This window comes from Orcinus orca, chromosome 8 (assembly GCF_937001465.1).
Source record: "Orcinus orca chromosome 8, mOrcOrc1.1, whole genome shotgun sequence".
In the NCBI taxonomy this organism is placed as follows: Eukaryota; Metazoa; Chordata; class Mammalia; order Artiodactyla; family Delphinidae; genus Orcinus; species Orcinus orca.
In genome coordinates this window covers 37,059,037-37,083,548 of record NC_064566.1, presented here as the reverse complement: position 1 = coordinate 37,083,548, position 24,512 = coordinate 37,059,037, and the positions used below count along the sequence as shown (strand labels likewise).

Sequence of the window (24,512 nt, the reverse complement as noted above, 5' to 3'; positions counted from 1 at the left end):
CTCTCAGAAACTCACTTTGTTCTATCCTGGCCTTTATAATTTGTTTTTAAGACCACGTTGCACCCTGGTTTACATCCTGGCTCTGCCACTTCCTAGCCGTGTGATCCTGAGTAATTACTTTGCTTCTTTGAACTTTCGTTACTTCCTCTGAAGAATGACTTCTTGCAGGACTTTTGGTGACAGTTAAATAGGCTAATTTTGTTCTGAGCTTGCACAGGGCAGTAAACGACCAACAAATCACGATCTACGCTTTCCCATGGTGAGGTCCGTGATGAGGCTCCGAAGCTTCCATCTTCCTTGGTCCCAGTAATAAGACAATTATTGTCTCTTCTCCTGAATTCCTTCATTGTGATGAATAACTGAAGTTTTTTGCATTTGAAGGCATCACATTTCTCTTTGGCCATGAAGGCCAACTCTGGATATAGTATTCCCAGAAATCTGAGTGGCACAGTTATGATTGGAAGTTTGCCTGCCTCAGGAGTTATATTCCCTGTGTATTATATTCCTTGTCTGTGTCCTTCCTCTTGTAAAACAAATTAATCATCTTCTAACTCCTGGTCAACTTGTTATTTGCTCTGACCTCTGGACTTTTATCATCACATTTGTACTTAGCAGGAAATCCTCCTGCAGCCCATCAGGTTTGGCCCTGTGCCTTTTCTCCAAGGCCTTGAATATTTGTACAGTTTTATTAGACTTACAAAGTACTTTCTTATACTTTATCCCATTTGATTCTAACAAATCCCTTTGGGATAGGTGGCCTTACTTTAATTTTACTGCTCAGAAATGGAAACTCAGAGCAGTGATGCTCAGAGCTAGAATCTGAACTGCCTCTATGACTGATGCTCTTTGCTTTCTCCTATTTCCTTCTTCAAGTTCCCAGGATTTCTGAATTTGTATTCTACTGAGAGTCTGTCTCCACTTCTTCCAAGAAGTCCATGGCAATTTGCCTGTTGAAGGACCCTGTTCGCTCTTTCCTTCTCTCTCCCCCCGCCCCCTGGCCTGCCCCCTCCATCTCCAATGGACGGCTTGTGCAGGGGCTGCAGAGCACCTGTCTGCCCGCTGAGAGGGCGCTGAGCCTGAGGGTCGGCTGTACGCTCTGCCAACAGCCAGGGCTCATTTTATTTTTTTATGTTTTTTGACCGTGCCGTTTGGCGTGAGGGATCTTAGTTCCCCAACCAGGGATTGAACCCACGCTCCCTGAAGTGGAAGCACAGCATCTGAACCACTCGACTCACAGGGAAGTCCCCTGGGCTCATTTTAATGACTGAGTTGTTCAGAATGGAACCAACGCCAAGCCAGAAGAATCGCGGACATTTTCTGGATCAGAAAGCAGTTTTACATAAATTGTAATGAATTGGATGTACCCAGCATTGAGATTCAGTCCCAAAAGGCAACTGAGGACACAGGCTCTTTCCTATTTTCTTGTCCTGTCCATGTTGATGCCCAACCTTCCCTGCATTAGTGATGCCTCTACTTCACACCAGTTCCGACACATGAGATGGTCAGTACAAGCTCATTGAATTGCATTGAGTTGTACTGCAGAGAGACAAGGTTCCTCAGACCTGTTCCCCAACCCCTCCTTCTTGGGGAGTCACTTCCCCAGCTCAGTGAAGGGAACAGAAATTAGAGGCAGTGGCTTTGATCTGAAGGCAGCAGCTCCACTCAGACTATTGTTTAAAACCACTTCTTATTATCAGTCACACTTATGCCTATCATTCACTGGGATGTAAAAAAAAAAAAAAAGTCCTTTACTGAAACCTAGAGGAAACACTGGGAATCACCCCTCAGCCCCAGCTTGGAATTATCTTCCCGGTAAACAGAGCTTTTAATGGGTTTTCAATACAGCAATGTCTGTTTTGGGTCTTGCTTTGATTAGTTTCAAATTATTAAAAGCAAGCCAGTTGCTGAACATCCTTGGGATATAAAATCAATTTTAAATCAACAACTCCATTGAGTATTACCTATGTGAGAGACAGGGTAAGGTGAAATATAGACATGAGTCATTCACCCACACCTTTGAAAAGAGCACATCCTTGTATTTTGCGCATTGGAAAGCTGGCTTCTGCTGTATCGTATCTATTGCAACCACTTTGTAACTGTGCAGTGCTTTACAGTTTAGAAAACTGTCACCACGTCCACATCCATCACTGCAGAGGAGACCAAGACCCTGAGGGCAGGAACTTTCTCAAAGTCACGCATCCTTTCATTTACGTGGTCCTAGGACTAGAATGCAGGTCTTTTGACTAAGACGATAAGCAACATTATTCCATGAATAATGGAAATAGTTTTAGACCGAAAATAATCCCTTACTCATTCTCTGTGGATTTTCCTTGAGCCCCCAAATGCTAATCACCCTTTTAGGAATGTTCTAGACAACTAGGTCCACCCAGAATCAAGCATAACTTGAGCCTCCTCACACAGAACCAGAGTGGATGCTGGTACTTGGGACATGAAACACACCCTTGCTCTACGGGACCCTTCCGAGTCCCAGCTGGCCACCAGGCCAGCCCACCCCCAGCCCTGATGCCCTTCGCTCCACTCACCTGCCTGTGCGGTCTCTGTCGGCTCAACTGCCTAAGGGGGCTCACGTCCTCTTTAAATATATGGGGGCTGTCACCAGCCTTGGCCTGCGGAGGGGAGGGGAGGGAGGCCGAGGGGAGAGGGTGAATGAGACATGAGTAACACAACTGCTATCAGAGGCTGGAAATAGCCGGTGACCAAAGCCCTGAGTGTCGTCCCGCCCACACCAGCTGCGAGGCCCTTGGAGAACAGTATCTCTTGGGTTCTGTTTTAATCGCCAATCGCCTATGGCGCCAAGGGATCAATTCGTGGAGTGTGCGTTTCTGATCAAGTGGTGGGAAAAGGAACAAGAGCAAAGAAAGGTTTTACACCTAAAATCATTTTTCCTGGCTCCTACCCCCCCTAACCTTCCTGGAAGTCAATGCAAGGTACCTGCATATGAATCATGAACCATATCTGGGAGCCCTTTGTAACTCTGAGACGCAGGTCACTGTGCTCGTGAAGAAAACTCAGAGCTAAAAATAGGAGTCATGGTTGTCTGAAATGATAGTTAGATAATCTCTTCAAAGGGGCTTGGGAAAAAAAGGTCAGTTAATCATTAGGGTCCTGTCGCTTCATGGCCCGCTATCCTATGAAGAAAACCTTTCTTTCCAAAGGTTTGAGTTACTTTGTTATCTTTTTCTGCTTAAGAATTTAACACGGCTGTGCATCCTGTTTACAAGTCTTGACACGTCTCTCTGAACCCACATTGTTTTTGGAGGTCTCATTTCTCTTTGCCTGAAATGAGCATATATTTTGATCAAGCATCAAGGACTCATATAAATTATAAAATTTGATAGCTAGCAAGAAGTTCAGAGATTTACTAGACCAATTCTTCATGTTATGGCTGAGGAAACTGAGATACATAACTTGCTAAAGGCCAAACAATGAGTCTTGGTAGGTCCCAGATGAAAATCCAGGTTATCTGTCTCTTAGGGGAAGGCAGTTTCCACTAGTGTTGACCTAGCTGTTGAGGTTAGGTGTAGGTAATACCCAACCGAGAGGGATATGAAATCCAGCCCTTCAAATCAGCCATATTAGCCTGTTCATTACATAACCACAAAGCAGTTGGTTGAGTGATGGAAATAACTGTAAAGAAGGTTGTGCTAATTTCACGAATATGAACACAGCAAAAACCTAATATGCGATTTTCCTAGTCTATGTTTTCATGCAGAAGTGTATTTGTTGTAGAAATGGGGAAATGGCGAGTACTCTAGAATGTTAAAGTTAGAAGGTACTTTAGAAGTCTTCCAGGATAGCAGCTTTCAAACTTTTTTTTAGAATGATAATACTATTTTCTATAAATAGTCTTAAATGGAACATTGATATATAAAGCAAATAAAAGAGGAAATTCACTGCTTGAAATAAATAGGTGGTCTCTTATAATGAATAGGTGGTCTACTCACATAGCCTTTCTCGGAACCCCCAAAGTGGCTTCTAAAATACTTTTTTGAGACAAAATTTGAAAGTCACAAATGTAGTCCACAACTTTCATTTTATAGTACAGATGTTAAGGCCCAAAGAAGGGGTTTAGTTCCCTTAAGGGGAAATGCAATGTGTATAGTAGAATTATTTCTGGAGCCAGAAAATCTGGGTTTGACTCTAATGTTTCTGACCTTTAAAAAAATGTTGTCTGATTATACAAGTAATACAGGAATGCATTTTTATCGTGAAAGACTAAATGATAAAGATGTGTTTACAGTAAATTGTAAAAGTTCCCTCCCACAATCCTGCTTTCTTTCCCAGAGTTAACACGTGACAATATTTTGGGTTTTACATAACTTGAGTCACCTTTTAAAAGGATACTTTAGTCACATTTATTGTGATTTTTGATATATATGGGCTTATTCCTTTCATTTTTTTTTTAAATAATGTTTCTTTTTTCTTTTCTGGACTTTTATTAGATTTAATAGTTTTCCTTGTCATGTTTTCTTTTATGACTTAGAAATGATCCTCTTCCTCTAATTTAAAAGCTATGCACAGATAGATAGATATAGATTTAAGTGGTAGCCATATTTTATTTCTTCTATGAGATGAGAAACTAAGTGGCACATGTATACAATGGAATATTACTCAGCCGTAAAAAGAAACAAGGGACTTCCCTGGTGGAGCAGTGGTTAAGAATCCACCTGCCAATGCAGGGGACATGGGTTTGAGCCCTGGTCTGGGAAGATCCCACATGCTGCAGAGCAGCTAAGCCAAATAAATAAGTAAATAAAGAATTGCTTTAAAAAAAATGAAATGAAATTGAGTTATATTTAGTGAGGTGGATGAACCTAGAGTTTGTCATACAGAGTGAAGTAAGTCAGAAAGAGAAAAACAAATACCGTATGCTAACATATACATATGGAATCTAAAAAAACAAAACAAAACAGGTACTGATGAACCTAGTTGCAGGGCAGGAATAAAGATGTAGACATAGAGAATGGACTTGAGGACATGGGGTGGGAGGGGGAAGTTGGGGCTAAAGGAGAGTAACATCAACATATATACACTACTGAATGTAAAATAGCCAGTGGGAAGCAGCAGCATAGCCCAGGGAGATCAGCTCGGTGCTTTGCAATGACCTAGACGGGTGGAATAGGGAGGATGAGAGGGAGACTCAAGAGGGAGGGGATATGGGGACATGTGTATGCATATGGCTGATTCACTTTGGTGTACAACAGAAACTATCACAGTATTGTGAAGCAATTATACTCCAATAAAGATCTATTAAAAAATAACAAAAAAACCCCTAATTATAAATTTACTGCTTTCTTCATTCAACTACTGTTACTTATATATTTTTTGTATCTTACTTTTGTAACTCTGTGTATTGTGTTGTTTGTGTGTGTGTGAGTGATAGAATGTATTCTTGATGAATTTATTGAGAAAGCCTGTTGTAAGTGAACTAGAAGTGAAAAGGTCTTTGTATTAGTTTGCTAGAACTGCCATAACAAATACCATACACTGGGTGGCTTAAACAACAGACATTTATTTTCTCACAATTCTGGAGCTAGCAGTCTAAGATCAAGGTGTCAGCAGGGTTGGTATCTTCTGAGGCCTCTCTCCTTGGCTTGTAGATGGCCATCTTCTTCACATGTTTTCAGATGGTCTTCTGCCGTGTGTGTCTGTGTTCTAATCTCCTCTTTTTATAAGGATACCAGTCACCAGTCATATTGGATTAGGGCCCAGTCATATGACCTCATTTTACTTTTAAAGGCCCTATTTTCAAATACAGTCTCATTCTGAGGTACCAGGGGTTAGGACTTCGACATACAATTTGGGGAAGACAATTCAGCCTATGACAGTCTCAGTTTTGCCTTACACGTGAATGCTAGCTCAGCAGTCTCTACAGTTGTACTGTCCAATACAGTAGCCAATAGTCACATATGGCTATTTAAATTGAAATTATTTGAAATTAAATGAAATGAAAAATTCGGTTCCTCAGTCATAGCAGCCATATTCCAAGTGCTTATCACCCACTGTGGCTCATACATCCACCTTGAACAGCGTAGCTATAGCGTGTTTCCATCATTGCAGAAGTTCTGTTGACTAGCACTGCTATAGAGCGGCTTCATCTGAAAAATGATGCACATGCCTTTTGGATTCTAACAGGAATAGATAATGTTAAGCATGTGTTGGACACATGGCAGGGTGTTCAATGAATACTAGTTGAGTATTCACTCAACAGTGAGTGAATGGTAATATTAGGACTAGAACCCACTGTTTCTGCCCCATTGTTCCCCAAGAATAGCCATAAATGAGTCAGCTGTTGTGAAACATAGGACACAAAGAAGATCAGGCGAGAGAGTAAGAAGGGACGATGATATTAAACACATGCCTTAAAACACTGTCTTTATACCCAAATCAGAATAAACTTTATTCTATTTAATTCTCTCAATGACTTTGTAAAGAAGATACTATTATACCCATTGTATGAGTGAGGAATGAAATAAATACAGTGCTTGAAAGCTAAGTAATTACCCCAAGGCCACATACTTAAGTCAACAGTGAGTCGGTGGCAATGTCAGGACTAGAATACGCTGCTTTACCCGCTCCGTTCTCCTAGGATAGCTAAAAACTGGAGAGTCATTGGGAAACACAGATGACTAAGGAGACAGGGAAATTCAAACCCAGATTGAACTTCAAATCCCTTCTACAACATTGATTCCCAAATTCATTTGACCGCTGTCCCCTCGGTAAACATTTTTGTTTACACATACACACACAACACACATATGTATGTACATATATATGTAAATTATAAACATTACTGTAATATACACTATAAAACACACTCCATGCTACGCACTAAAAAAGATAAAAATAAATGTAATAAAAGTTCTAATTCTTTTTCTCATGCTCTAGTATTATTTCACACGCTCTCTAGGATGCTGGTGCCCCCTTCCACTTTGGAAACCACTGCTCTAAACCATGCCATACTAAGAGGGAATATGCTGTCGAAGAATTTACAGGCCTGGGAATCTCAGCTTTCATCTGCTCATCCAAACCCCTCTGAAAAGAAACATAATTGGACTATAATGTATTCAACGTTAGCCACATTCTTGGAGTAACTAGGGCTTTTCACTATTTCTATGCACCAGTAGTCTGACATTTTGTCATTGGCTGTTATTTCAAAGAGAGAATTAATTTAAGACTACCATTCAAAGGTTGCTCCTGGCCATGCGGCCCATCCATGAAAGGCAGAGAAATGAGCAAAGCAACACTTAAGTGAACTAAGATGGTTCCTTTTCCCCAAGAGATAAAAAAAATATATATATATGTATTTGTCCCTCCTGAAATGGAGTGAGACTTGGAGAAACAAATAATTGATGTACTTGCGTCATTCAGATTTTTGTATTGGCCTCTTTGTTCTTATGGCCATACATCACTTGCTGATTACAGCGATGACAGCATTTCTTACATAATGCTTTCAGCTTAAAAGCATTATCAAGTGTTTGATTCTCTCTCAGATGTGATCTCTCTCCTCTCTCTGTCCCTTTCTCTCTGTTTCTCTCAAGCAGTGGGGGGATATAGGTGTTATTATTCCCTTTTTACAGATGAAGATCCTGGCTTGAGAGGTGAGGTCACACAGCCAGTAAATGGTGAAGTCAGAACTTGAACCAGGTGCTCTGCTCCAGAGCCAGTGCCCTGAGGGAGGTTTCACGTGATCTGGTCGGCATTACATAGTTGGGAGAGAGGACACTAGGTCTGAGAATCACTACAGGTCAGAGTGCCTCTGCAGCCAAAGTACCAACTCAACTTCATCTTGCCCTGAGAGATTCGCAGGGCTTTATTTACATCGGTGGTCCCTTGGGTTCAGTAGAGGCTGTTTCTACATTCGCTATTCAGCCAAGACAAAGCCTCTAGGAGGAGCCTGAAGCCGTGCAAACCCCTTAAGCGGGTATCACAGGGACAGCAAATTGACAAACGCAAATCCACTCATGGAGGTTCTAAAGCGGATCAATGCGATCATCTTAGGAGCTGTTTCCGTGGGTTGGCTAGCATCTGTCGCTGTTCACCTGTGTCAACAACAGAAATTCTTTTGAATCCAGTCCTTTTTATCCCTGCTCCTCTTATTGCCGTGGCTCAGATGTCTTGCCTAGACTTTTTCAGAAGCTTCCCGCTGAGTTTTCCCCACCTGTCTTCCATCTCTCACACTGCTACCAGAGCTGTCTTTCGAAACACAGATCTTATGATGGCAGCTTCCAGCTTAAAGACCCCCATTAGCGCCCCCTTACTATGTGATCTTACTAAAAACTTTTGACATGGCATTCAGGTTTCTCCTCCTTGCCCCAAATTAACTTTCCAACTTTTCCTCCCACCGCCCCACTTTCCTTTATTCTATCTTCCAGCCTCTCCAGTCTAATCACTGTTCTCTAAAAATAGCCAGCCCTCTCATGCCTCTCTGCTTTGCTCATGCTCCATCCTCTGCCTGGAATGTCCTCCCCCTCCTTAACCTACCCCCTCGATGGAATCTTCCTCGGCCTTCCATGAGCTGCTCAGATGCTGCCTCTTCAGTGCAGGCCTCCTCACCCACCCCTTTCCAGGTGGGACGCACCACTCTCTGCCCGGCCCCCAAACACTCCTTTCACACTCCTCATTTCAAGGAATTTTGACTGGTTTTTCATATGTCATTTTGGCTCATGAGATGGTGAACTCCTTAGGGGAACAGAGAGCATCTTTTTCATCTTTGTGTCCTCTGTGTTGGTACCTATAGGCATTTGAAATTTTTTGGTTGAATTTATTCATCTAACTGAGTGGGGTTTTTTTAATAATCATTTTTATTTACTATTTATTTATTTGGCTGCATTGGGTCTTAGTTGCGGCACACAGGATCTTTATTGCGGCATGCAGCCTTCTTAGTTGTGGCGTGCATGCGGAATCTAGTTCCCCGACCAGGTATGGAACCGGAGCCCCCTGCACTGGGAGCCCGGAGTCTCACCCACTGGACCACCAGGGAAGTCCCTAACTGGGTGGTTCTGAGAGGTCTTGAAAGGGCTAAATTCCTACCAGATCTGAGATAAGGAGCAAAACAGAAAGCACAAAATCAGCATGAAGAAATTACTTATTTAAGCATACTCCATCTAAAATGTTAAAATAAGGATTGGGTGTACTTTTTGAATAGTTGGAAGCCTTTTACTGGCTTTACCAAAAAGTTCATGCCATGCCTAAAATGGAAATAGCACCAGGTTGGAACAAACAGATTGGGTTTCTAGTCCTTCCTCTGTGATGGGCTGAGCTGTGTGCCCTTTGGCAAGTCGGTCCCCCTTTCTGATTTTTTCTTTACTAAAATGCTTGACAAAATGACTTTAAAGGTGTCTTCTAACTGTAAAATTTGAAGGTTCTTATCTTCTAGTTAGGAAGACTAAGTCTTTATTTCCCTTTGAGTGTGATGGTCCCTTAGTAACAAGAGCAGACATTCCACATTGTCATAAAAACACTTTTCTCCTACTGTGGCCCCATTACATAAAATTTAGGTATTAGAGGGCTTCCCTGGTGGCGCAGTGGTTGAGAGCCCGCCTGCCAATGCAGGGGACACGGGTTCGTGCCCCGGTCTGGGAAGATTCCACATGCCACAGAGCGGCTAGGCCCGTAAGCCATGGCCGCTGACCCTGCGCGTCCGGAGCCTGTGCTTCGCAACGGGAGAGGCCACAACAGTGAGAGGCCCGCGTACCACACACACACAAAAAAAATTTAGGTATTAGAAAAAGCACCAAATATTTTATGAAGTAAGAGTTCCTGATACAGGGTAAAAAACAAAAACAAAAGCAAAACAACTAACAAAAAATTCCTTACTGCCAAAACATCAGGCCTCTGGCCCTTTAAAGTTGAAAGGCCATGCATAAGGCTAAGAAAAAGACCTCAGAAAGATTAGTTGATCTGATGGGTTCACAAAGATGGAGGAGAGAATAAAGTGGTCAGGTCATACATGAAGATGGTTTGGAGAGGAAGGAGAAGATGCTTGGAGGTGGAGTTTTAAATTCAGGTCTTTAGGGAAGGCATTCTACAATACGTCACAGGTACAAAGGGAGTCGGAAATCCTCAATGTTGTGAGTGCAGCTGTATCCCTGGCACCTGTTAGATGCTGTGACAATTTCCTTTTGTGTAACAGGAAACTTGAAAGCCCTCCAATATTCTGAAATGCTATTCTACCCATTTTTTTAAAAAACTAGGCTTTATTTTTTAGAGCAAGTTTAGGTTCACAGTAGAGTTGAGCGCAAGGTACAGAGAATTTCCATATACACGCACAGCCTCTTCCAATGTCGGTATCCTGCATAGAGTGGTACATTTTTTGGAATCGATGAACCTACACTACACATCAGTATCATCCAAATTCCATAGTTTACGTTAGGGTTCACTCTAGGTGTTTTACATTCTGTGAGTTTTGACAAATGTATAATGACATGTGCCCATCATCATATTATCATACAGAGTAGTTTCAGCGCCCTATAAATCCTCTGTGCTATGTCTATTCAACCTCTTTCCCCGCTAACCTCTGAAACTTTTTATTTCCTCCATAGTTTTGCCTTTCCTGGAATGTCATATGGTTGGAATCACACAGCACGTAGCCTTTTCTGATTGGCTTCTTTCACTTTGTAATGTGCATTTAAGCTTCCTCCCTATTTTTTCATGGCTTGATAGCTCATTTCTTTTTAGTGCTGAATATGGATGGACCACAGTTTATTTAGCCATTCATCTACTGAAGGACATCTCAGTTGCTTCCAAGTTTTAGCAATTATGAATAAAACTGCTATAAACATCCATGTGCAGGTTTTAAAAGTTTTCAGTTCCCTTGGGTAGATACTAAGGAGTGCAATTGCTGGAGCATATGGTAAGAATATGTTTAATTTTGTAAGAAACTGCCAAACCGTCTTCCAAATTGACTGTATTATAGTCCCACCAGCAATGAATGAGAGTTCTTGTTGCTCCACATCCTTGTCAGCATTTGGTGTTGTCAGTCTTCTGGATTTTGGCCATTCTAAAAGGTGTATAGTGATACCTTATTGTTTTGATTTCCAGTTCCCTAACAACATAAGATGTTGAGCATCTTTTCATATGTTTATTTGCCATCTTTGTATCTTTGGTGGTGAGGTGTCTGTTGAGGTCTTTTGCCCATCTTTTACTTGGGTTGTTCATTTTCTTATTGTTGAGTTTTAAGAGTTCTTTGTATATTTTGGATAACAGTCCTTTATCAGATATGACTTTTGCAAATGCGGCTTGTATCCTTATTCTCTTTTTCAGCATCTTCTGCAGAGCTGTTCTCATTTTTAATAGATCCATTCAAGCAAAATTCTACTTTTAAATTGTTTAGCAGAAATCTCACTTATCCAGAAATTTCTTTCTAGCCTATAGAAATAGGCTTTGTTTTATTTGTATTTCCTTGATTTAGGAGTTATAAACAGAAGTTAGAAAAATCATCTGTCATCAGATTTGAGTTATAACTTGCAATGTGTGTTTCAAATATCCATTGAGGGGATGTCTTGGTGTTGGGAGATTTCAATCCAATTTCTTAAATCCACTTTGCTATATCTGAAGTCATAGACCAAGGGATTTCAACTAAGTTTCCATAAAGCCACAGGAGATAAAATTTATTTCTCGCTGAGTATACATATTGTTATGGCAATGTCTGTCAGCTGGAATGTGGGCTAAGTAGATGGTGAGATGTTTTGTGAGTGAGGAACAATTTCCTGAGAAGATTAGCTGGAACCTAAGAAAGGTCTCCCATTTCCTGGAAGATGAGAAGGTTTTGCCTCATGAGTATATGAAAGAAAAGGGTCAGGGCAATAAGGAGCTCTAGTTACAGAATGACACAGTGCTGGAGGGAGGCCAAGTATACGGGGTGACAACTGTGGATCTTTTTTATAGATGTGGATCCTTTTATAGATGCTGAGATATGGTGCTGGTGGTTGTGTTATAGTTAACTTGCTTGGTGATATTTTGATTCTGTGAATTCCTTCTAGTGAGTTGTCTCCAAATGCTAGAATTTGAAAGTGCTCCACGAACTCTTAGAGGCTTTAGAGCCAGTACGGTTAGATGACAAAACTTGAAGATCACGAGACCCTGTAATAGTTTCAGTCTGCAAAAAAAGATTGTATTATTCATTCTCTGCTGGATGTGTGAAGGCAGATATCATAGACCAGCTTCAATAAAAATGTTTTCCTTGTAGATCCAAGGAACCAGACACATTTACTCAGAGACGAACTGGTGATCGTGGGAGTAGGAAAACATATAGCAAATCTTCAAATACCTGATGAACTGCCATATATATAAGGAGGGAGTAAATGTGTTTCAAGAAAAAACAAGGACCAATAAGAATAGACATTGTAGATAGGCTGATATTGTTTCAATGTATAAAAAAACTTTAATCCATCTAATAACACAGTGCATCCTTTTTCACTTAATGATAATTATAGAAAATGAAAGAAGTTTTACAGCCCACTGTGGAAAAGAGTAGTCCAATGATTCCCACCTGCCTGAGGGCTGAGATGTTTACTATCTTGGCAACCTGTAATCCATTCACAGCACAGTGATAGGGAAGCTCTGTACTAATAGGATCAGTGGTCTCTGAAAAGAATAAATTCCCCGTCATAGGGAATTTTCAAGCAGAGTTTGGAAACAACCCAGATGAGGTGCTGTAATGGCAATTTTTAAAAATTCTTTAAAATTTATGAACATTTTATTGTACAGTTTTATGCATTCTGACAAATACGTAGTCTCACATAACTACCACAACAATCAAGATACACAATAATTACCATCCTCCAAAATTATTTTGTACTTCCCCTTTGTAGTCAAATCCACCACCCCCCCAACCACTGGCAATTGCTGACCTGTTCTCTACCCCTAAAGTTTTGCCTTTTCCAGAATGTCATGTAAATGAAATCATACAGTATCCAGCCTTTTGAATCATGTTTGTTTCACTCAGCATAGTGTATTTGAAATTCATCCGTATTGTTGACTCATCCAAGGTTTGTTTCTTTTTATTGCTGAGTAGTATTCCATTGTATAGATCTACCACAATGTCCATCCGTCAACCAGTTGAAGAATATATAAGTGACTTCTGGTTTCCAGTATGGCATGTAAGGAGCTTGGAAGTCATGATTCCATTCTAACAACAAGTTAAAAGCTGAATAAACTGAAAATTAACAACTCTTCTTATACCCATCAGAGAATTGAGACCACAGGAAAAACTACTGCCCCCAAAATTGGAGAGACAGATAGGTGGATACAGAGAATCACAATTTACTGGAGCAGAAACCCACAAGTAAAGACCTTCATGGGAACCGTTACTGGGTTTCTTTTACTCAGTACCTCATATCTAGCTTTCAACAAAAAATTACAAGGCATATTAATAGGCAAAAAACAGAGTTTGAAGAGACAGAGCCAGATTTAGATATGGCAAGAATGTTGGAATTGTCAGTCCAGGAATTTAAAACAACTATGGTTAATATGCTAAGAGTTTTAATGAAAAAAGTAAACAACATGGAAGAACAGACAGGTAAAGTAAGCAGACAGATGGAAATCCCAAGGAAAAATCAAGAAGAAATGCTAGGAATCAAAGATACCAAAATAGAAATGAAAAATGCCTTTGATGGTCTCATTAGTAGACTGGACACAACTGAGGAAAGAATCAGTGAGTACGAGGGCATATGAACAGAAATTTCCAAAACTAAAGCAAAGAGAAAACAGACTTAAAAAATGGAACAGAATATCCAAGAACTGTGTGACAACTATGAAAGGTGTAACATACCAGAAGAGAGAAAGGAGCAACAAAAAAAAAATTTGAAGCAATAATGACTGAGAACTTCCCAAAATTAATGTCAGACAGCAAACCACAGATCCAGGAATCTTAAAGAACACCAAGTAGGATAAATTCCAAGAATATTTGGGTTGTTTCCAGTTTGGAGTGAATAGGAATAAACTGCTAATTCTACAAACAGTAGCATACAGGTTTTTGTGTGAACATAACTCTTCATTTTTTGAAGTAAATACACCAGAGGAGAATTTCTGGGTCATAAAGTAAGTTCATGTTTAATTTTTTAAGAAACTGCCAAATTGTTCTCCAAAGTGTCTGTACCATTTTGCATTCTCATCAGCAGTGAATGAGAATTCCAGATTCTATATCTACCAGCATTTGGTATAGTCAATTTCTTGATTTAAAAATTTTAGTCATTCTAATAATGGTATTTTAATTAGTTGTTCTAATAAGTGTTTTAAATTTGCATTTCCTCAGTGAATAATGATGTTGAGAATCTTTTCATGTGCCATCAATATATCTTCTTTAGTAAACTGTTCAAATTTTTTGCCTATTAAAAATTGGATTGTTTTCTTATTGTTGAGTTTTGAGAGTTCTTTATATATTCTGGATACAAGTTCTTTATCAGTTATGTGATTTTTCAAATATTTTTGCCCAGTCTGTGATGTTCTTTTCATTTTTTAAACATTTTTCAAGCCTTTTATGACTCCACGATTTTCATTTTGATGGAGTCCAGGTTAATAATTATGTCTTCCATGGATTATGCAAACTTTTGGGGTTGTATTTAAGAACTTTTCCTAACCCAAAGTAACAAAGATTTTCTCCTATGGTTCCTTTAAAATAAATGTTTGATAGGTTTACATTTTATATTTAGGCATATTATCCATATTGAGTTTATTTTATTTTATTTTATTTTTTCATATTGAGTTTATTTTTGTATAAGGCATAAGGTGTATGTTGAGGTTCAATCTTTTGTGTATACGGTTGTCTAAGTGTTCTGTCACTACTTGCTGAAATGACTATTCTTTCTGCATTAAAGTTCTTTTGCACGTTTGTCAAAAAATTGTATCAGATCAATTGACCATACTTGCATGGGTCCATTTTTGGTCTCTCTATTGATTCTGAGCACTACTAAAATCTCTGGGGAATGTTAATTTTTGTTTGTGCTATTAAGTCAGTCCAGTGAATTTTCTTTATTTCAGAAACTGTATTTTTCGGGTCTGAAATTTCCACTTTGTTCTTCTTTATAGTTTCTATTTTTCTGATGAGAACATCTATATTTCCATTCATTTCAAGAGTGTCCACCTTTACTTCATGGATCATGGTTACAATAGTCACTTTTTTTTTAACATCTTTATTGTAGTATAATTGCTTTACAATGGTGTGTTAGTTTCTGCTTTATAACAAAGTGAATCAGCTATACGTATACATATATCCCCATATCTCCTCCCTCTTGCGTCTCCCTCCCACCCTCCCTATCCCACTCCTCCAGGTGGTCACAAAGCACCGAGCTGATCTCCCTGTGCTATGCAGCTGCTTCCCACTAGCTATCTATTTTACATTTGGTAGGTATATATGTCCATGCCACTCTCTAATTCCAACATGTGGATCGTCTTGGGTTTGGCATCTGTTGGTGCTCTTTTCCTTTGAGAATTGGGCCGATTTTCTCTATTCTGTGTTTTTTGCTTTTTTGTAAGTCAAGTAATTTTGAATTGTATTCTGGAATTTTGAATATTACGCTGTGAGGCTCTGGGCCTTATTAAAATCTTCTGGAGAGCATTAATTTTTATTTGCTTGCTTATTTTAGCAGGCAACGTGCCTGGTTATGTTCATATTCCAAGTTGTATCTTACCTTCTGAGAGTGGTGGGTGCAATGTCAGTTCAAAGCTTTTGCCGTGCTCTGTCTGTCTGCCCAACACATACACCATTCAATTGTTTATCTGTTACTTGGGCAGTGATTTATATCATAGTTTAGGTCTCAAAACTTTTTCTCTTCTTTTTGGGTCTGTGTTGTACATGCATAACTCAGGAGTGAGTGAGATTGGTGCTTGTTCATAGTCAGAATGAAGGGATTTCCAAAAAAAAGGAAAATAAAAAGAATTAAGGGATTTGCTTCTCCAGCTTTCTCATCCTTAGACTTGCCCTGACTCTCTGTGGCTCCCAGGGGCCCTTTTTTGCAGTCTTCTGGCTAGTAAGCCATTGTTTCTCCCAGAATTTTAACCCATGCACTTTCTGAGAACCTGGGGTGCCTTCTAGGCAGCATGAAGAGAAAGAAGAGAGAAAAATAATAGGAATCCCTCCCATTCTCTTCAGGCCATTGGGACTCTTTCCCGATTTGTGCAAACCGAGAGATGGTTGTTTGAGTTTTAGGTTACGCGCACCACTGCTGCTGCCATCGTGACAGTGAAGCTTTAGGACTGGGACTGGCATTGAGGCCCGGGAGGAAAAAAAAAAAAGAAAGAAAAATTAAAGGGATTCTCCCCATACTCTTCAGCTTTAAGGGCCCCTTTTCCCGATCCTCTGGCTAGAAAAGGGGGTTTCTTTCAGATTTTTTGCTGTCTCTACCTGTAGCACAGTTCCAGGACTCAGCCCACCCTCGGATCAAAGCCAAGAGATAAAGGTAAGAAAAACCGAGTAATCTCACTGCCATACCAGTGGTGCTTCAGGTTTTGACTTCCCTTCTCAGTCTATATGCTACCGTTTACTTTTCGGAGTCCTCAGCTAGTAGCTTTTGTATTCTCTCTGGAGGTTTTAGTTATAATCGATGGGAGAGATAGGCTATCATGGGTTCACTCTGTCTTGATTAGCACCAGAAGTTTTGTAATGACAGTTTAAATACTGGATGACCACTCTTACAGATCATTATTCTCAAACCTAGCAACAAATTTGAATGAACTGGGAAACTTAAAAAAACGTAAATTCCAGGACCCTACCCTAGACTCATTTCTGAGGGTGGGAACCCAAGAAACTGTAGAAGATGTTTCTGAGTTTCTGATATAGCCAACCTGGCACCGGTTTTGGGGGGGCCTGGAGATAGGGTCCAAGCTGGAAGTGTGAGAAGCCCTGGATGAGGTGATCTCCAAGGTCCTTTCCAACCCTGAGATCCTCAGGCTCTATATTATTCAGAATATCCCATTCAGAAAGCTGCTTGTTAAGTGAGGTGCCTAGCCACTTCCCTCAAATGTTTAACTGAAGCTCTTGGTCACATAGGTCATCTATGTGATGCCACATAGCTGCCACAGAGCTGACCAAAAAATATGTAGAACTGATAGGCAAAGTCAAGATATTAAAGCCAACAGAAGAACGAATGGACTCCTAACCTATAAGATTAGTTTCATGGAAATGACAACTTTTTGCACTAAAAGCAGCAATAAATTCTAAATCTGCTTTATGTGGTGTTCGCCAGAAGGGAGCCCATGTATGCTCAGGTCTGAGGATAAGTGGTTTCATTAAGCATCTCCTTTTCTCCCTAGGATTATCCCTTTCCCATATATTTGACAAACTTCTTTTGGTTGAGTGCAGTTTCTGCTTATGTGCTAGGAATCACTAGTGACTTTAAATTTGCTTTTCATAAAAATTTATTTCTAAGGGACTTCAGAAATCATTTCCTTGAGCTTGCTTCTGTAATGATAGAAGAGGAAACCAGGCCTGAGAGGTTATGTGCTTTATTTAGGGGGTCAGAGCTGGGGCCAGAAGCCAGATGTTGGCTCCTAAGAAACACATTTTCTATCTGACTGAGCTGAGGCAGGTGAGATCTTGGATGCGGAGTCTCCTGGAGCCCCCGGGAGTCTCCAGTAACTGAGTAACTCGGTAACTGAGCTGGGTCAGATGCTGCAGTGAGTGGGCCGTGGCTGAGTACCATGCAGTGCATTTGTAAAGGGCATTTTGACCTAAACATGCTTTAGCTCCTGGATTTGCAGTTACTAAAATATTGGCAACCAAAATGACCCACAGCTTATAAAGTGACCCACAGTTTACTGGCACATCCTATTCTCTGCGCTCTGGGAACTAGACAGCCCCTGGCCACTTCTGGAGCTCCCCAAGCCCCATTTACTTTCAAATGTGCTGCACGGTATTGTATAGTCAGTGTTAAATCAGGGAAGCAGAACTGCGATGAGTTATGAAGTCAGGGATTTTTTTTACAGGAATTAGACCTCACACCATTGTAGGAGGAGCTGGGATAGTGAAGGTTTGAAAGGGTGAGGTGGAGAACCAGAGCTGGCACCAACAAGTCAATTCAAGGAGCCAAGCATTCCTCGTTTGGAAAACTCAAAAGCACAACCATAACACGAAGGGGTTTTTGTGAAATGGTGTTCTGGCTTAGGCAACTTGATACAGCGTTAATCACTGTAGGTAGAGAGCCTTAAATAGAAACAGCTGTCATACCTTGAGGGTAATGTTCCTGAAGCTCTGTTCTCATTTGTCATGAACAATCTGGAAACAACCTGTTTCACCACAGTCTGAAAACGTGTGATAGCTTTAGTGTGATGGAGCAGTGGGGCGTGGTGCCCTGGAATCAGAAAAGCTTTGTCACCAGGCTGATCTGCACGTGCGTGCTGCCTTTGCACACATACTGTGGGATTGGGACATGCTCCTCACACTTTCTGAAAAGCTACATATTTGCTTCCTCATTTGTAAATGGCACCAATAGTAACCACCTCATAATACTGTTTTGGAGTAGGTATAGTAGTAGATGCTCAATAAAAATGACTCCTTTTATCTCTCCAGTCCCACCTTTCCCCCTAGTACATCTAGGACGTGTAGTATTTCTCAAAATGTCTCCATGTAGAAATGCCCTTATTGGCTAAGGTGGATTTTGATCATGAATATAGAGCTATAATTTAAATTCAGCATTCCTGGCACTCCGTCATGCCCCAGATTCCCAGTATCAACAATTTTGGATTTGTGTGGACAGTGAGAAAGACCACTGTTTGGCAAGGGAAACACCTGAGGTGAAGCTCATGGCCTTTATCCCCCAAGAGAGAAAAAGAGCACTCTTTAAATAGTTAGAAATCTGTTGAGTGGTTTATAAAAGTGAGTGTGGTGACATCAGCTCCCCTGGAATCCTTCAGTTTTCCTGGGTTAGAAGAGAGATTCATCATGAGGTTAGAGGGAAGAAGCAAGTTGAAGCTGATATCAAAGTTGGAGACAGAAAACCATTAAAAACAGAACTTGGAAAGCATAATATTCTGGAGCCAGTAATTTTAGGAGGATACAGACCTACATACTTAATAGCCCTTGAGGGCATTACTGTATCATAGATGGTCTAAATTGTTTGTTTGTTGAATTTGACTTTAATAAAATAGTGCTCATGAGTTTCTGAAACATGAAGAAAAGTTTAAATTATATTCAGAGTACTCTGTTTAGGAACTGGAAGGGTATATTATCATTTTAGAAAGATTTTAATTAGTAGTAACTAAAAAATTTTTTATTCAGGATAAACTTTTAGAAGATTCATACACAGAGGATATTTTATTATCAAAAGTGGCATTGTTTTGCATAACAGTTCTAAGCATATAGTAAAAATTGAATAAATGCTTTTTTTTTTTTGGTGACAAAACCTGGGATTGAACCAGAATAAATACTTTCTTTTTTTTAACATCTTTATTGGAGTATAATTGCTTTACAATGTTGTGTTAGTTTCTGCTTTATAACAAAGTGAATCAGTTATACATATACATATGTCCCCATATCTCTTCCCTCTTGCATCTCCCTCCCACCCTCCCTATCCCACCCCTCTAGGTGGTCACAAAGCACCGAGCTGATCTCCCTGTGCTATGTGGCTGCTTCCCACTAGCTATCTATTTTACATTTGGTAGTGTATATATGTCCGTGCCACTCTCTCACCTTGTCCCAGCTTACCCTTCCCCCTCCCCATGTCCTCAAGTCCATTCTCTAGTAAGTCTGCATCTTTATTCCCATCTTGCCCCTAGGTTCTTCATGACCATTTTTTTTTTTTAGATTCCATATATATGTGTTAGCATATGGTGTTTGTTTTCCTCTTTCTGACTTACTTCACTCTGTATGACAGTCCCTAGGTCCATCCACCTCACTACAAATAGCTCAGTTTCGTTCCTTTTTATGGCTGAGTAATATTCCATTGTATATATGTGCCACATCTTCTTTATCCATTCATCTGTTGATGGATACTTCGGTTGCTTCCATGTCCTGGCTATTGTAAATAGAGCTTCAATGAACATTTTGGTACATGACTCTTTTTGAATTATGGTTTTCTCAGGGTATATGCCCAGTAGTGGGATTGCTGGATCACATGGTAATTTTATTTGTAGTTTTTTAAGGAACTTCCATACTGTTCTCCATAGTGGCTGTATCAATTTACATTCCCACCAACAGTGCATGAGGGTTCCCTTTTCTCCACACTCTCTCAAGCATTTATTGTGTGTACATTTTTTGATCATGGCCATTCTGACTAGTGTGAGATGGTATCTCATTGTAGTTTTGATTTGCATTTCTCTAAGGATTAATGATGTTGAGAATTCTTTCATGTGTCTGTTGGCAATCTGTATATCTTCTTTGGAGAAATGTCTGTTTAGGTCTTCTGCCCATTTTTGGATTGGGTTGTTTGTTTTTTTGATATTGAGCTGCATGAGCTGCTTGTAAAATTTGGAGATTAATCCTTTGTCAGTTGCTTCATTTGCAAGTATTTTCTCCCATTCTGAGGGTTGTCTTTTCATCTTGTTTATGGTTTCCTTTGCTGTGCAAAAGCTTTTAAGTTTCATTAGGTCCCATGTGTTTATTTTTGTTTTTATTTCCATTTCTCTAGGAGGTGGGTCAAAAAGGATCTTGCTGTGATTTATGTCATAGAATGTTCTGCCTATGTTTTCCTCTAACAGTTTGATGGTGTCTGGCCTTACATTTAGGTCTTTAATCCATTTTGAGTTTATTTTTGTGTATGGTGTTAGGGAGTGTTCTAATTTCATTCTTTTACATGTAGCTGTCCAGTTTTCCCAGCACCACTTATTGAAGAGGCTGTCTTTTCTCCATTGTATATTCTTGCCTCCTTTATCAAAAATAAGGTGACCATATGTACGTGGGTTTATCTCTGGGCTTTCTATCCTGTTCCATTGATCTATATTTCTGTTTTTGTGCCAGTACCATACTGTCTTGATTGCTGTAGCTCTTTGTAGTATAGTCTGAAGTCAGGGAGCCTGATTCCTCCAGCTCCGTTTTTTTTCTCAAGATTGCTTTGGCTATTCGGGGTCTTTGGCGTTTCCATACAAATTGTGAAATTTTTTGTTCTAGTTCTGTGAAAAATGCCATTGGTAGTTTGATAGGGATTGCATTGAACCTGTAGATTGCTTTGGGTAGTATAGTCATTTTCACAATGTTGATTCTTCCAATCCAAGAACATGGTATATCTCTCCATCTATTTGTATCATCTTTAATTTCTTTCATCATTGTCTTATAATTTTCTGCATACAGGTCTTTTGTCTCCTTAGGTAGGTGTATTCCTAGATATTTTACAGAATAAATACTTTTTAAGAAGAATTCAATATATAAAGGGCAAATCAGACTCAGAGCTTAACTCATGGAATATGGATGATTCTCTTGCAAACTTTCAGAAATGTAGTTAGTTACTTGACTGTTGAAGGACATTGATAATATATTCCCTACCTATTTTTCTACAAATTGTTGACAGTCACGACAAGTCCAAATAGTTACTGATCCAACTGAGCACGTAATTGACCTGAATGACCTCAATAGAACATTGAGATATAAAATCACTTCTGTAAAGTTGATACTTTTTTTTTTCAACCTGAAATAATGACACTTTTGTTTCCAGCTTACCTCTTGTTTCAGGCTCTCAAGATTTGAAAACTACCAGTCGGTGGTAAATATAGTAAAGAATCTGCAGTCAACCCACACTCTTCTATATAATTAATAGGATTGCTCAGACAGCTTATCTGCTTAAATTCTGAAAATCTCTTTATCCTTTATCTGCAGAAGCCCTAATCGCTTGAAAAGGAAAAGGCTGAGGAAACTTGTTTTAAAGCTGGGTTTAAACAATTTTTTTTTTTTTTTCCTGCAGCAAATTCTATTGCTCTAGTTCCCTGGGTTACTTGCATCTCTTCCCCATGCTATTACCCTTTTAGGTATTTTAAATGGCATGTTGCATTCACTTGAACAGATGTGAGTTGCTTGCATTTTCTGGTGAGATAAGCATTTCTTAAGGCCTCTTCTATTCAATCATTGGCTGGATTTCATCAGGTCCCGGGAACAGGGATTTAACTGGTCTGGGAACTGGGAAGCCTTGGCTCTGAGTTTCACTCTGTGATTTGTTAAGAGTCCTTTGGTTACCAGCCACAGGTATGATTGGCAACTTGAAGCAAAGGAAATTTCTTGGAAGGATAGCAGAGGTGCACAGAATCAGGTGACTGAAAATCAGGCTTGAACTTGGGCAGGTGCCATAGCTTTTCCAGAGGCTGGGAAGCAGGAACGCCAGCAACAGTCTTGCAGTGGGGACAGAATGGTAAGAACGCCACTGAGAGGATGAAATGAACATCAAATTCCAGGGAGGTTGGCTTAGACTGGATGTCAACCCCACTCTTGATAGACATGTGCTAGGACCCCCAGTTATGGTCCACTGGGCTCCACCCAGTAATTCCTTAAGAGGAAATTCAGGAGGCAGTTTGAGGAAAGAAATTTCGTGCTGGGCAGATAACTTTGTCCACTACTGTGCTACAACCTGGCATCTTTAAAGTTGTTTCCAGCTTTAAAAATGGACACTCTCCCATGAAAGCCTTTGGGGTTACCATGTGCCAGTGATGCTTGTTTCTATGAATGCCTATAAAACCAGTGAACATTAATAAGACAAACTGGAAGAAGACGTTTATGAACACTAGTGGGTTATGTAGCTGTATTAGTTACCTACTGCCGCATGGCCATATCACTACAAACTTAGCATCTTCAAACAACTCAAATTTATTATGTCACAGTTTCTGTGGGTCAGGAGTCTGCGAGTGGCTTAGTTGGGTTTTCTGCTTAGAATCTCATAAGACTGCAGTCAAGGTCATGGCTGCGGTCTCATCTGAGGTCCAAGTGGGGAAAGATCTGCTTGCAAGCTCACTCAGACTGTTGGCACCATATTCAGTGTTTCAGTTTCTTCCTGGCTGTTGGTGGCAGGCCACCCTCAGCTGCAACAGCTGCTCACAGGTCCTTTGTTGGGCTCCCCAAACATGGCCACTCTGACTCCTCCAAGCGGGAAAGGCAGGCTCTTAATCATGTACACACACACTCACACACACCCCATCACCTTCACTGTGTCCTGTTGGTTAGAAGGAAGTCACAGGTCCCACCCACACTCAAGGGAAGGGAATCCACAAGGGCGTGAACACCAGGAGGTGGGGGTTATGGGGCAACTTTACGAATCTGCCAGTGGCAGAGCTGGGTGGGACAACCCCAGAGCTGTCTCAAAACCTGACACATCTCCTTTCTTTCTGTGCATCTGATTTCCCCAAACCTCCATCCTAGGGAGGTACTTCTCCATGTGTAGACCTGAGAAGGGGGGCAGAACAAAACCTGGCCTGCAGTCTCTCTAGCTCGGCTATTGGGGAGCAGATGTCAGGAGATTCACCTCCTTGGAGCTTCAGTGACTGCCTGTCTGGGTTGGTGTTTCTCTCAGTTCTCTGTGCAATTATGTAGTAGCCTCCGCTGAACTGTATCTTTAGTCTATATCTACTATTGGCAGCTTACCTTCTCTGTATTGAATGGATTTACTTTCTTTCATTTATTTGTGTGTACATACTGTCTTCCTCAATGATACTATAAGCAAAGGCAGGAGCCATTTCTTAAATCAGGAACCATCCACATGCCCTCCAAGTAGGTTTATAAAAGACAAGGCAGAGGAACTTTGGGGGAAATAGTTCATATTGGCTCTCTAGTGGTGTGGAGGAAGAGGGATCTCTAGGTCAGCGTGCAAATCTGCCTCTTAGCTGTACTTGGTTGTGCAAACAAAACATGTATATTTGAAAGCTTTGAGCTTGTAAATGCTCAGATTACCCTGAAACAATGTGCTTGGTTCCTGCTAGAGCTGCTGGGCATGCATCTGGAGGCAGATGGGTAATGAACAGATAAAGAGATAAAGACATGGGTTAAGTCCTTGCGTACACTGGCAGTGTGACCCTGGACTTGCTGCTTGAATTTCTGGGAGCCTCGGTGACCTCATCGCCCTAGCTTGTAGAGATAATGCCTTTAAAATGTGTAACAGTGCCTGGCACATAGGAAACAAGCAGGAAGTAGATATTACAATGATCCTTTAAGACCCTGACAAGGGAAGGCATGTGTTAATTCTTAAGGTACAATTTGTTGCATAACCAGGGGATCAGGGAGATGCACACTTAACACATTATAGCTCGTTCCTTCTCTTGGAGCTCATGGAGGGTTTGATGTGGTAGTTCCTTGAGTGTGGACGAAATTAGAATCCTTACTGCTACTTGCCCACCCCTGGAGCTGGGCCATTTGGAAAGTGTGGAAAGAGGACTGTAGCTGCAGCCCCTCTTCTGTCGACAGCGGGACGGAAGAGGGTGGATGCTGGCCATGCCATGCCATGCCAGGGCAGGAGCATCCCAACTCACACCTCTCATTTCCAACCTCCCAGGGCGTGGTGGAAAGCCCAGGGGACTAAGCTGGCCGTCCTTGGCCAAGCAACAGCTTCTCTGAAGCCATTTTCACTCTGTAAAAGTGGAGCCAT

The 24,512-nt window shown here is 40.6% G+C and overlaps 1 long non-coding RNA gene across 1 annotated transcript in view; it reads left to right on the top strand.

Moving 5' to 3' along the window:
- Window positions 1–24,512, top strand: part of LOC117197440 (uncharacterized) — a 35,928-nt gene that overhangs the window by 10,661 nt on the left and 755 nt on the right. The gene's annotated exons all lie outside the window — the stretch shown is intronic.